The sequence below is a fragment of the Thalia democratica genome, unplaced genomic scaffold (assembly GCF_965202585.1).
Source record: "Thalia democratica unplaced genomic scaffold, ktThaDemo2.hap1.1 HAP1_SCAFFOLD_1875, whole genome shotgun sequence".
Classification (NCBI taxonomy): domain Eukaryota; kingdom Metazoa; phylum Chordata; class Thaliacea; order Salpida; family Salpidae; genus Thalia; species Thalia democratica.
Window position 1 is genome coordinate 5001 of NW_028140675.1, and position 10000 is coordinate 15000.

At 30.3% G+C, this 10000-nt stretch overlaps 4 non-coding genes across 4 annotated transcripts; all 4 read left to right on the forward strand.

Moving 5' to 3' along the window:
- The first annotated feature begins 898 nt into the window (after window positions 1–898).
- LOC145848953 (5S ribosomal RNA) lies at window positions 899–1017 on the forward strand. The gene has a single exon (XR_014372242.1). It is a non-coding gene; the product is annotated as a 5S ribosomal RNA (ribosomal RNA).
- Window positions 1018–3871: 2854 nt separating this feature from the next.
- Window positions 3872–3990, forward strand: LOC145848949 (5S ribosomal RNA). Its single transcript, XR_014372239.1, has one exon. It is a non-coding gene; the product is annotated as a 5S ribosomal RNA (ribosomal RNA).
- A 3845-nt stretch (window positions 3991–7835) lies between these two features.
- On the forward strand, window positions 7836–9646 carry LOC145848950 (small subunit ribosomal RNA). Its single transcript, XR_014372240.1, has one exon. It is a non-coding gene; the product is annotated as a small subunit ribosomal RNA (ribosomal RNA).
- Window positions 9647–9828: 182 nt separating this feature from the next.
- LOC145848954 (5.8S ribosomal RNA) lies at window positions 9829–9981 on the forward strand. Its single transcript, XR_014372243.1, has one exon. It is a non-coding gene; the product is annotated as a 5.8S ribosomal RNA (ribosomal RNA).
- The last annotated feature ends 19 nt before the right edge of the window (window positions 9982–10000 follow it).

Here is a 10000-nt window from a genome sequence, read left to right on the forward strand (position 1 = left end):
AAATGTATTCTATTTGAATAAGGTAAGTATCAACATCAAGGAAGCAATTCCTTTATTATAAACTCATACTCTGATATGCGCTAATATTGCTCGTGAATTGTTATTTAGTTTAAAAATATAATTTATATTACTTTTATTTTATTTTAATTCTATATAATAACTATTTTATATTTTTATTAAAAATTTTCTTGTTCAGTTTCTAAGCAACCACAGTTACGTTTATATGTTTAATTCTATTGTATTCTATATTTATCGATAATTTAATAAATGTTTTAAAAGACTATTCTGGTTTTCCACGCTCTCTTCAAAAATGTGAGTTCTTTTAATTCTTCCACTTAATTATTCATTTTAAAGTAAAACAACTAGTTATACATATTATTATATTATAATGTATGTGTATTAGATACTATTATTTTATAACATAAACATAGATGAGTTATTAAATTAAACGTCAAATATTTTATTACCTAAAATTAAGTTAATCGTAAAATCTGATGTAGTATGAGATATTCTTTAGAAACTAACTATAAATATTCTTGAAGTAAAACAAAACCATCTATAAATAGAACAATGAGAAATAGTAAAACAAACTAAACACAACATGTTTATTTTAACATTGTTTTTTATTTAGTTTAATCACTTAATAAACTTTACTTCTAATCATAGTATTTAATATAGAATATAGTTAACAATCTTTTAAACAAAGTCTTAAATAAAGTTACAGGGAGTAATTGTAATTAAAACACCAAAAAAAAAGGTTTTAATAAAAAAAATACTTACATCAAGTTAAAATTTTATAAGGATTAATTTTAAAATATCAAATTGATTGTAAATCAAGTGCAAATAGGTTTTTTAAACAAACCGAAGGGTTTATAAAGGCTTGTAAACGCTTTCAAACGCCTACGACCATACCACACTGAGCACACCCCATCTCGTCCGATCTGGGAAGTTAAGCAGTGTCGGGCGTGGTTAGTACTTAGATGGGTGACCGCTTGGGAATACCACGTGCCGTAGGCTTTTGCTTTTTGAATTCATCTTTTTTGTACTATTTTTCTTTCTGACCTATTTATACTTATTACTCGTTTATTTACATTTCTTTAACGCTTAAAAGAAAAGTAAATTCTAGTTATTAGCAAATAAAAACGTAAGCCAATCAGATAACGTTATTTGCTGTTTAAACCAATTAGAGCGCTAAAAAAGTGGTTTGACCAGTTTGAGATATCGAAAAAATAATGGCACCATCTTGTAGAGTACAATTTTCTGAGTTAAAATTAATACAATTAGTCTTTTATACTAAAACTTAAAAGTTTTTTTGTCCAAAAACAAATAAAAGCGTGGCTACTTGAAAAATCAAACGAAAATAAATTTTGCACTTTTGTATTGTGAGTCATAATAAGTTATTTACTGTTACCAACAGATACTAGCAAAAGCTTTTTAAAGTTTTGTATTAACTTAATGTATTTGTAATTACTTTTACTTAATAGAAACTATTGAATTACGTTTACTTAGTTTACTTTTGTATGTGTATTAAATATATAGCAATTTTGCTTGAACTTAAATAAAGATTATTAAACTATTAAAAGAAAACTATCAAAGTTTACTAACTCAAAAGCTAAATCTTAGTTATATTGTTATAAACATTTATGTTGTAATTTACTAATAACTAAATGAGTTTATTTCAAACAAAAAGAATTAAATAATGTTATGTTATGTCAAGCCTACTATATGAGGTATATAGGTATATAAGGTATACAAGCTTATGTTTGAAAGTTTATAATAATTAAAATAAAAATAAATATTTAGTTGGTAAAATTTGTATTTAATATGCTTTGAAATTAGAGTTAGTATAGATGTTTTTTTTTAAATATAATAAATATAAGTATTTAGTTACTAATAATAAACTAAAATACCAATTTTGTAGTTATTACAAAAAAAAAAAACTTAACTTACTTAAAGTTCACTGTAATTGAAACATTATACAAAAGCTTTATAATTATAAGCTTTGAATAATTCTATTTGAATAAATAATAGATTCATAACTATATTCATGTTTGCATATTTAAATTATAAAAAGTTAGTGTTTTGTGTATTGACTTTATGATTATTTTATTTTAGTAACTGTTAGTTTTATACTTTAATAAAAGAAATATGGTTAACAAGTAAGTTAAAAATGAAAGAAGCATAAAAAAACACACTAATTAACTGCTTATTCAATAGTTTGATTATTTAATTATTTTTCTGTTATATAGTTAATCGTATTGTATAAAAATACAGAGGTTTAAAGTAAGTTTGAATAAAAATAAAACAAAACATATAATATAAGCATTAGTTAAAATACATAGTTTTTTTTTCTAAAAAAATTTAATTCTTTAATAATAAGTAGTAATTTAAATAAAAAATTAATACAAGTAAAGTTATACAATATATATACTATAGTTTGTCAAACTAGGCAAACACTACTAGGCAAAAAACAAACTAGGCAAAAACCTACAAAGTAGGCCACCACTACAATCCTATGTTCCAACTGGAAATTCAATGAGATCGTTACTGTACTTGTGATGAACGTTGATAATCCCCAAGATTGTAAGTCGAAGGCCTTACCCAACCTAACCAGCGCACTGGTTTTCTTACAACTGAATTAATCAACATTTATTATTGAATATAATCATTATTGATAGATAGAGGAATGTTGACAATCAACAACAGATTGTAGGTCAAAGGCATTACTCGACCCAAGTACCCACAACCTAGATTGAACAACATTTATTAGATAGATTTGTTTAATGATAGATAGAGGAATATTGTCAATCACAACAGATTGTAAGTCAAAGGCATTACTCGACCCAAGTACCCACAACCTAGATTGAACAACATTTGTTAGATAGATTAGTTAGATAGATAAATAGTACAGTATAATCTCAAAGAATTTGAAGCCCGAACATTGAACGATAGTGGTGTTTCGTGACGACTAGCGGGATTCGATCTTACAACCTTCTGCTTATGAGTCAGCTGATAAGACCACTGACCCACCGCGCCACGACAAAGATAAAGAAATATTTTGCTATATAAATAGGTTGATTTTTATAATTTTGTTATACAGTGTCAATTACAGTGAACTTCAAGTAAGATATACAACAGTATATATATTTCCGAGTCTGACTTTGAGTACTTTTTATATATTATTAACAAGATTTTTTAGGAGTAATATCTGTTTAGTTCTTTAATATATCTTTAAAATAATAATATTTTTTAAGGTGTTTAAAACTTTTAGAAGCTGTATGTAATGTCTTTTAGTTTAATAGTTCTTTTAAATTAGTAAAAAAAATAAACATGGTTGAGTTATCAAATTAAACAAAATAGAACGTCAAGTATTTAATTACTAAAATTAATTTAATTAAAAAAAAATCTCAGGTAATCTAAAATGTCAGGAATTATTTAAAAATAAATATAAATTTAAAACTTATTATATTGAAAAGATTGATGAATAATACTCTTGAATGTATGCAATGTTTGTATTTGTAATGCAATAACATAAATGGATAGATCAATGACAAATTGTAAACATATTGTATTATTTTATTTTACGATTTTATTTTATTTATTTAATAATTCAATAAACTTTACTTCTACTTTTCCTGGTCTTAGGTAATTTATAGATAACAATTATTTAAACAAACACTTTTGTACAGTTACAATACAGTTTTAGTACAGTTTGGGAGTAACTGTTGATTAAAAAAACAAAAAAAAAGTTAATTCAGGTTAAAATTTTATAAGGAATAATTTTAAAATATCAAATTGATTGTAAATCAAGTGCAAATAGGTTTTTTAAATAAACCGAAGGGTTTATAAAGGCTTGTAAACGCCTTCAAACGCCTACGACCATACCACACTGAGTACACCCCATCTCGTCCGATCTGGGAAGTTAAGCAGTGTCGGGCGTGGTTAGTACTTAGATGGGTGACCGCTTGGGAATACCACGTGCCGTAGGCCTTTGCTTTTTGAATTCATCTTTTTTGTACTATTTTTCTTTCTGACCTATTTATACTTATTACTCGTTTATTTACATTTCTTTAACGCTTAAAAGAAAAGAAAATTCTAGTTATTAGCAAACAAAAACCTTAGCCAATCAGATAACGTTATTTGCTGTTTGCTTATTTGCTGTTTAAACCAATTAGAGCGCTAAAAAAGTGGTTTGACCAGTTTGAGATATCGAAAAAATAATGGCACCATCTTGTAGAGTACAATTTTCTGAGTTAAAATTAATACAACTAGTCTTTTATACTAAAACTTTAAAGTCTTTTTGTCCAAAAACAAATAAAAGCGTGGCTACTTGAAAAATCAAACGAAAATAAATTTTGCACTTTTGTATTGTGAGTCATAATAAGTTATTTACTGTTACCAACAGATACTAGCAAAAGCTTTTTAAAGTTTTGTATTAACTTAATGTATTTGTACTTAGTTTAAATTAATAGAGTTTATTTGGTTTACTTTATTATGTGTATTGAATGTGCTAGTATCTAAAAATAAATACAACTAAAACAAAACAAACAAGGAGAGTACTTGAATAGAACCAACACAATTTACAGACCAGTTGTGTACTAAATTTAAAGAAATTCTGAATAGTGAATATGCAATTATTATTATAAGTTCAAAGTTCACTTTAATTTAAATTAATGTATTTTGTAAATTGGTTTTATTTAATACGATAGTAGTGAATTACTTTATTTAATTTACTTTAGTATGTGTTGTATAACTTTATTTAAACCAGAAGCAAAACGGGATTATACTTTCAATAAACTACACAATTTACAGACCAGTTGTGTACTAAATAAAAAGCTATTGTGAATGGTGAATATGCAATTATTATTATAAGTTTATAAGTTCACAGTTTACAAAAGCTTTAGAATTTAGTTACTATTTTGTTCATATTTGCATATCTAATTTATGAAAAGTTAGTGTTATGTGTATTGGCTTTTTAATTTCTTTATTTGTAGAACTGTTAGTTTTATATTCTAAAGAAACATTTTTAAATAAATATGTTTAACAAGTAACTTAAAAATGGAAGAAATATATTGTATATATTGAACTATTTATATTTATTCTAGCTATTTGCTTAGTGTATTTATTAATGTGATTATTTTATTTTGTTGTTTGTCTTATAGTTTAATCGTATTGTGTTGAAATATATATATAACAAATACAGAGGTTTAAAGTAAGTTTAAATGAAAATAAAATAAGACATATAGTTGAAATATAAGTTTAAAAAAATAGTTTTTTTTTTTTTTTTTTTCTTTGTTTGTTTGATTGTTTGTTTATTATATAATCGCGACGTGTCATTTTATTACTTTTAAGCATACTAAATATAATAATAGGTATAGTTATAGGAAAAATTCAATTAGTTTCTAATGTAATAAAAAAGTTTATTTCCACAAATAAATAAATACCTGAAAAATCAAATGAAAAATAAATTTCGCACTCCTGTATTGTGAGTCATAATAGGTTATTTACTGTTACCAACAGATACTAGCGAAGGCTTTTTAAAGTTCTATGTTAATTCAATGTATTTGTACTTAGTTTTATTAAAATGACAGTATTGATGGTTACGTTTATTAAGTATGTTTATTTAACGTTATGTAACTCAAGTAAAACCAGAAGCAAATAAGGAGACTACTTTCAATAAACTACACAATTTACATACCAATTGTATACTAAACTTAAAGCTATTCTATTTTATTCTTGATAGTTATTTTAAAGTTATTAAATTATACAAATGTATTTTGTAAAGTAGTTTTATAAAGTTACTATAGTTTATTTAACTTACTATAGTATGTGTTATATAATTTTAATTAAACCAGAAGCAAAAAGGGAGACTACTTTAAATAAACTACACCATTTATTGTTATATATAACTCTAATAAAACCAGAAGCAAAAAGGGAGACTACTTTAAATGAACTACACAAATTAAAAATATATTATTATTTATAAATCAATCGTGTTGTGTTTCAAAATACATTTTTCAAATAATGTTTTACAAGTATTTATCAGTTATTTAGTTTTCTTTTTATAGTTTAGCCGTATTGTTTTATTTATTTGTTATTATTTTTATTTAATTGTTTGCTTATTATATTTATCGCCATGTGCTTAAAAAATAAAACAACTATAAAGGTTAAAAAAGTAAGTTTAAATAAAAATAAAATGAAACATACAAAATAAGCTTATGATTTTTTATTATTATTATTATTATTATTATTATTTTTATTTTATTGTTTGTTTATTATATCTATCGCCATGTGCTTAAAAAATAAAACAACTATAAAGGTTAAAAAAGTAAGTTTAAATAAAAATAAAATGAAACATACAAAATAAGCTTATGATTTTTTATTATTATTATTATTATTATTATTATTTTTATTTCATTGTTTGTTTATTATATCTATCGCGATGTGCTTAAAAAATAAAACAACTATAAAGGTTTAAAAAGTAAGTTTAAATAAAGATAAAATGAAACATATAAAATAAGCTTATGTTTGATTTTTTTATTTTACTTTTATTAAATTGTTTGCTTATTATATTTATCGCGATGTGCTTAAAAGAATAGAACAAATACAAAGGTTTAAATTGTAAGTTTTAAATAAAATAAAATGAAACATACAAAATAAGCTTATGATTTTTTATTATTATTATTATTATTATTATTATTATTTTTATTTCATTGTTTGTTTATTATATCTATCGCGATGTGCTTAAAAAATAAAACAACTATAAAGGTTTAAAAAGTAAGTTTAAATAAAGATAAAATGTAACATATAAAATAAGCTTATGTTTGGTTTTTTTATTTTATTTTCATTTAATTGTTTGTTTATTATATTTATCGCAATCTGCTTAAAAAAATAAAACGAGTATTAAGGTTTGAAAAGTAAGTTTAAATAAAAATAAAATAAAAATATAAAATAAGCTTATGTTTTTTTTTTTTTTTTTTTTATTATTATTATTTTTATTCAATTTTTTGTTTATTATATTTATCGCAATGTGCTTAAAACGATAAAACAAATATAAAGATTTAAAAAGTACGCTTAAATAAAAAATAATACAAATAAAGTTTATTTATAATAAATATATATATATTTAAAACATTAAAAAAAGTAGTTTATACATATTTTTTTTTATTTATTTCTTTTAAACATATTAAATAAAGTATAAAAAAGTATTAAAACATTTAAACGTAGCATAAATAAGCTTAAAACATTAAAATAATCGAAAAGAAACAAAGAAATTGAAAAAAATCGGAAAAAATCGGCAAAAAAAGTTCAACAGCAACATTTGAGCATCATACACGTATGCATTACTTTACACTAGTGAGAGAGACGTGTTTGTGCGTTCGGTCGACTTGACGAGAAAGCGGGCTTAAAGCATTACTGTTTAGCACCCGAGGCGCGGCTATTGCAGCGGCGGCGAACGTGCTATGTAAACGCATTGGAGCAGCGTATGAAAAACTACAAGCGTCCAGCGGCGGTAGGCTTATAGCTTTGCGAAGTCGTCGAGACGAGTAGCCGACGCAGGCAGGCACGGCTCGAGGCGGGTAACTGCAGCAGACAGATGGCGTGTTGCTGCTGACGAGTTAACCGGCAGAAGGCAAACGGTTGGTCGGGAGAAAGAACAGTCAGTTGTATAGCTGCATGCTGCAGTCGACGCGGGCTGGCGCTTTAAACAGCAAAAGGCCGGCGCCGACTTTCAGTAACGTTCGCAAGGCTTTTAAGCCGAGTGATAGAAAAGGTCTGTATTTATACAGTAAAAACGCTCAGTCGAGCAACGGGTTTAAACGCCCTCGGATAGTTATCTGGTTGATCCTGCCAGTAGTCATATGCTTGTCTCAAAGATTAAGCCATGCAAGTGTAAGTACGAGCTCACGTACAGTGAAACTGCGAATGGCTCATTAAATCAGTTATGGTTCATTTGATTGTACGCTTTTACATGGATAACTGTGGCAATTCTAGAGCTAATACATGCGTAAAGCGCCGAACTGACGTGAGGCGCGCATTTATCAGACCAAAACTAACCGGCTTTCGGGTCGTTACAATGGTGACTCTGGATAAGCTTGCGGATCGCACGGCCTAGTGCTGGCGACATCTCATTAAAGCAACTGCCCTATCAACTATCGTCGGTACGGTATCGGCCTACCGAGGTTGTAACGGGTGACGGAGAATCAGGGTTCGATTCCGGAGAGGGAGCCTGAGAAACGGCTACCACATCCAAGGAAGGCAGCAGGCGCGCAAATTACCCATTCCCGGCTCGGGGAGGTAGTGACGAAAAATAACAATGCAGACCTCGTACGAGGTCCTGCAATTGGAATGAGTACACTTTAAACTTTTTAACGAGTATCCATTGGAGGGCAAGTCTGGTGCCAGCAGCCGCGGTAATTCCAGCTCCAAAAGTGTATATTTAAGTTGTTGCGGTTGAAAAGCTCGTAGTTGGATATAGGGACGGCGAGGTTGGTCGGTCGAAAGGCTAGCACTGGCCTTGTTGTTCTTGTTGGTCGGTGCCTTCGCGGTGCTCTTAACTGAGTGTTGCGGTGGTCCGGCAAGTTTACCTTGAAAAAATTAGAGTGTTCAAAGCAGGCTTTACGCTTGTATAATGTTGCATGGAATAATGGAATAGGACCTCGGTTCTATTTTGTTGGTTTTCGGAGCACGAGGTAATGATTAATAGGAACGGACGGGGGCATCCGTACTGTGCCGTTAGAGGTGAAATTCTTGGATCGGCGCAAGACGAACGACTGCGAAAGCATTTGCCAAGAATGTTTTCTTTAATCAAGAGCGAAAGTCAGAGGTTCGAAGACGATCAGATACCGTCCTAGTTCTGACCTTAAACGATGCCGACTAGCGATCGGGCAGTGTCGAACTTAAGAACTGTCCGGCAGCTTCCGGGAAACCAAAGTCTTTGGGTTCCGGGGGAAGTATGGTTGCAAAGCTGAAACTTAAAGGAATTGACGGAAGGGCACCACCAGGAGTGGAGCCTGCGGCTTAATTTGACTCAACACGGGAAATCTCACCCGGCCCGGACACAGCGAGGATTGACAGATTGAGAGCTCTTTCTTGATTCTGTGGGTGGTGGTGCATGGCCGTTCTTAGTTGGTGGAGCGATTTGTCTGGTTAATTCCGATAACGAACGAGACTCTTACTTGCTAAATAGCTGCTCGACCCATTGGGTCGTCGGAGACAACTTCTTAGAGGGACTAGTGGCGTTTAGCCACACGAGATTGAGCAATAACAGGTCTGTGATGCCCTTAGATGTTCGGGGCCGCACGCGCGCTACACTGACCGGATCATCGTGTGTTCCCTAGGCCGAAAGGTCCGGGTAATCCGTTGAACCCCGGTCGTGCTAGGGATAGGGACTTGCAATTGTTTCCCTTGAACGAGGAATTCCCAGTAAGCGCGAGTCATTAGCTTGCGTTGATTACGTCCCTGCCCTTTGTACACACCGCCCGTCGCTACTACCGATTGAATGGTTTAGTGAGGTCCTCCGATTGAGCCTGGTACGTGCGGCAACGCACTCGCCGGTGTTCGAAAAGACGATCGAACTTGATCATTTAGAGGAAGTAAAAGTCGTAACAAGGTTTCCGTAGGTGAACCTGCGGAAGGATCATTAACGAATCGAAATTTGATTTCAAGCGACGTCTCTTCTTCGAAGGGACCGAGCCCTGTAACTGTTATAGTTCGGTCGCGTTGCTTTCTGACAGCGGGAGTAATAATTCAGCACGCAAGTGCTGGCGCGGCCGCTTCTTTTTGAACACGATTTTTTGGTTGCATTGAGATTGATTAACACGAGAGATCTCTTAGCGGTGGATCACTCGGCTCGAGCGTCGATGAAGGACGGAGCTAGCTCCGAGAAGTAATGTGAATTGCAGGACACATTGAGCATCGATATTCTGAACGCGTATTGCGGCCTCGGGTAATCCTGGGGCCACGTCCGTCTCAGGGTCTTTAACACACCGATCCTTTC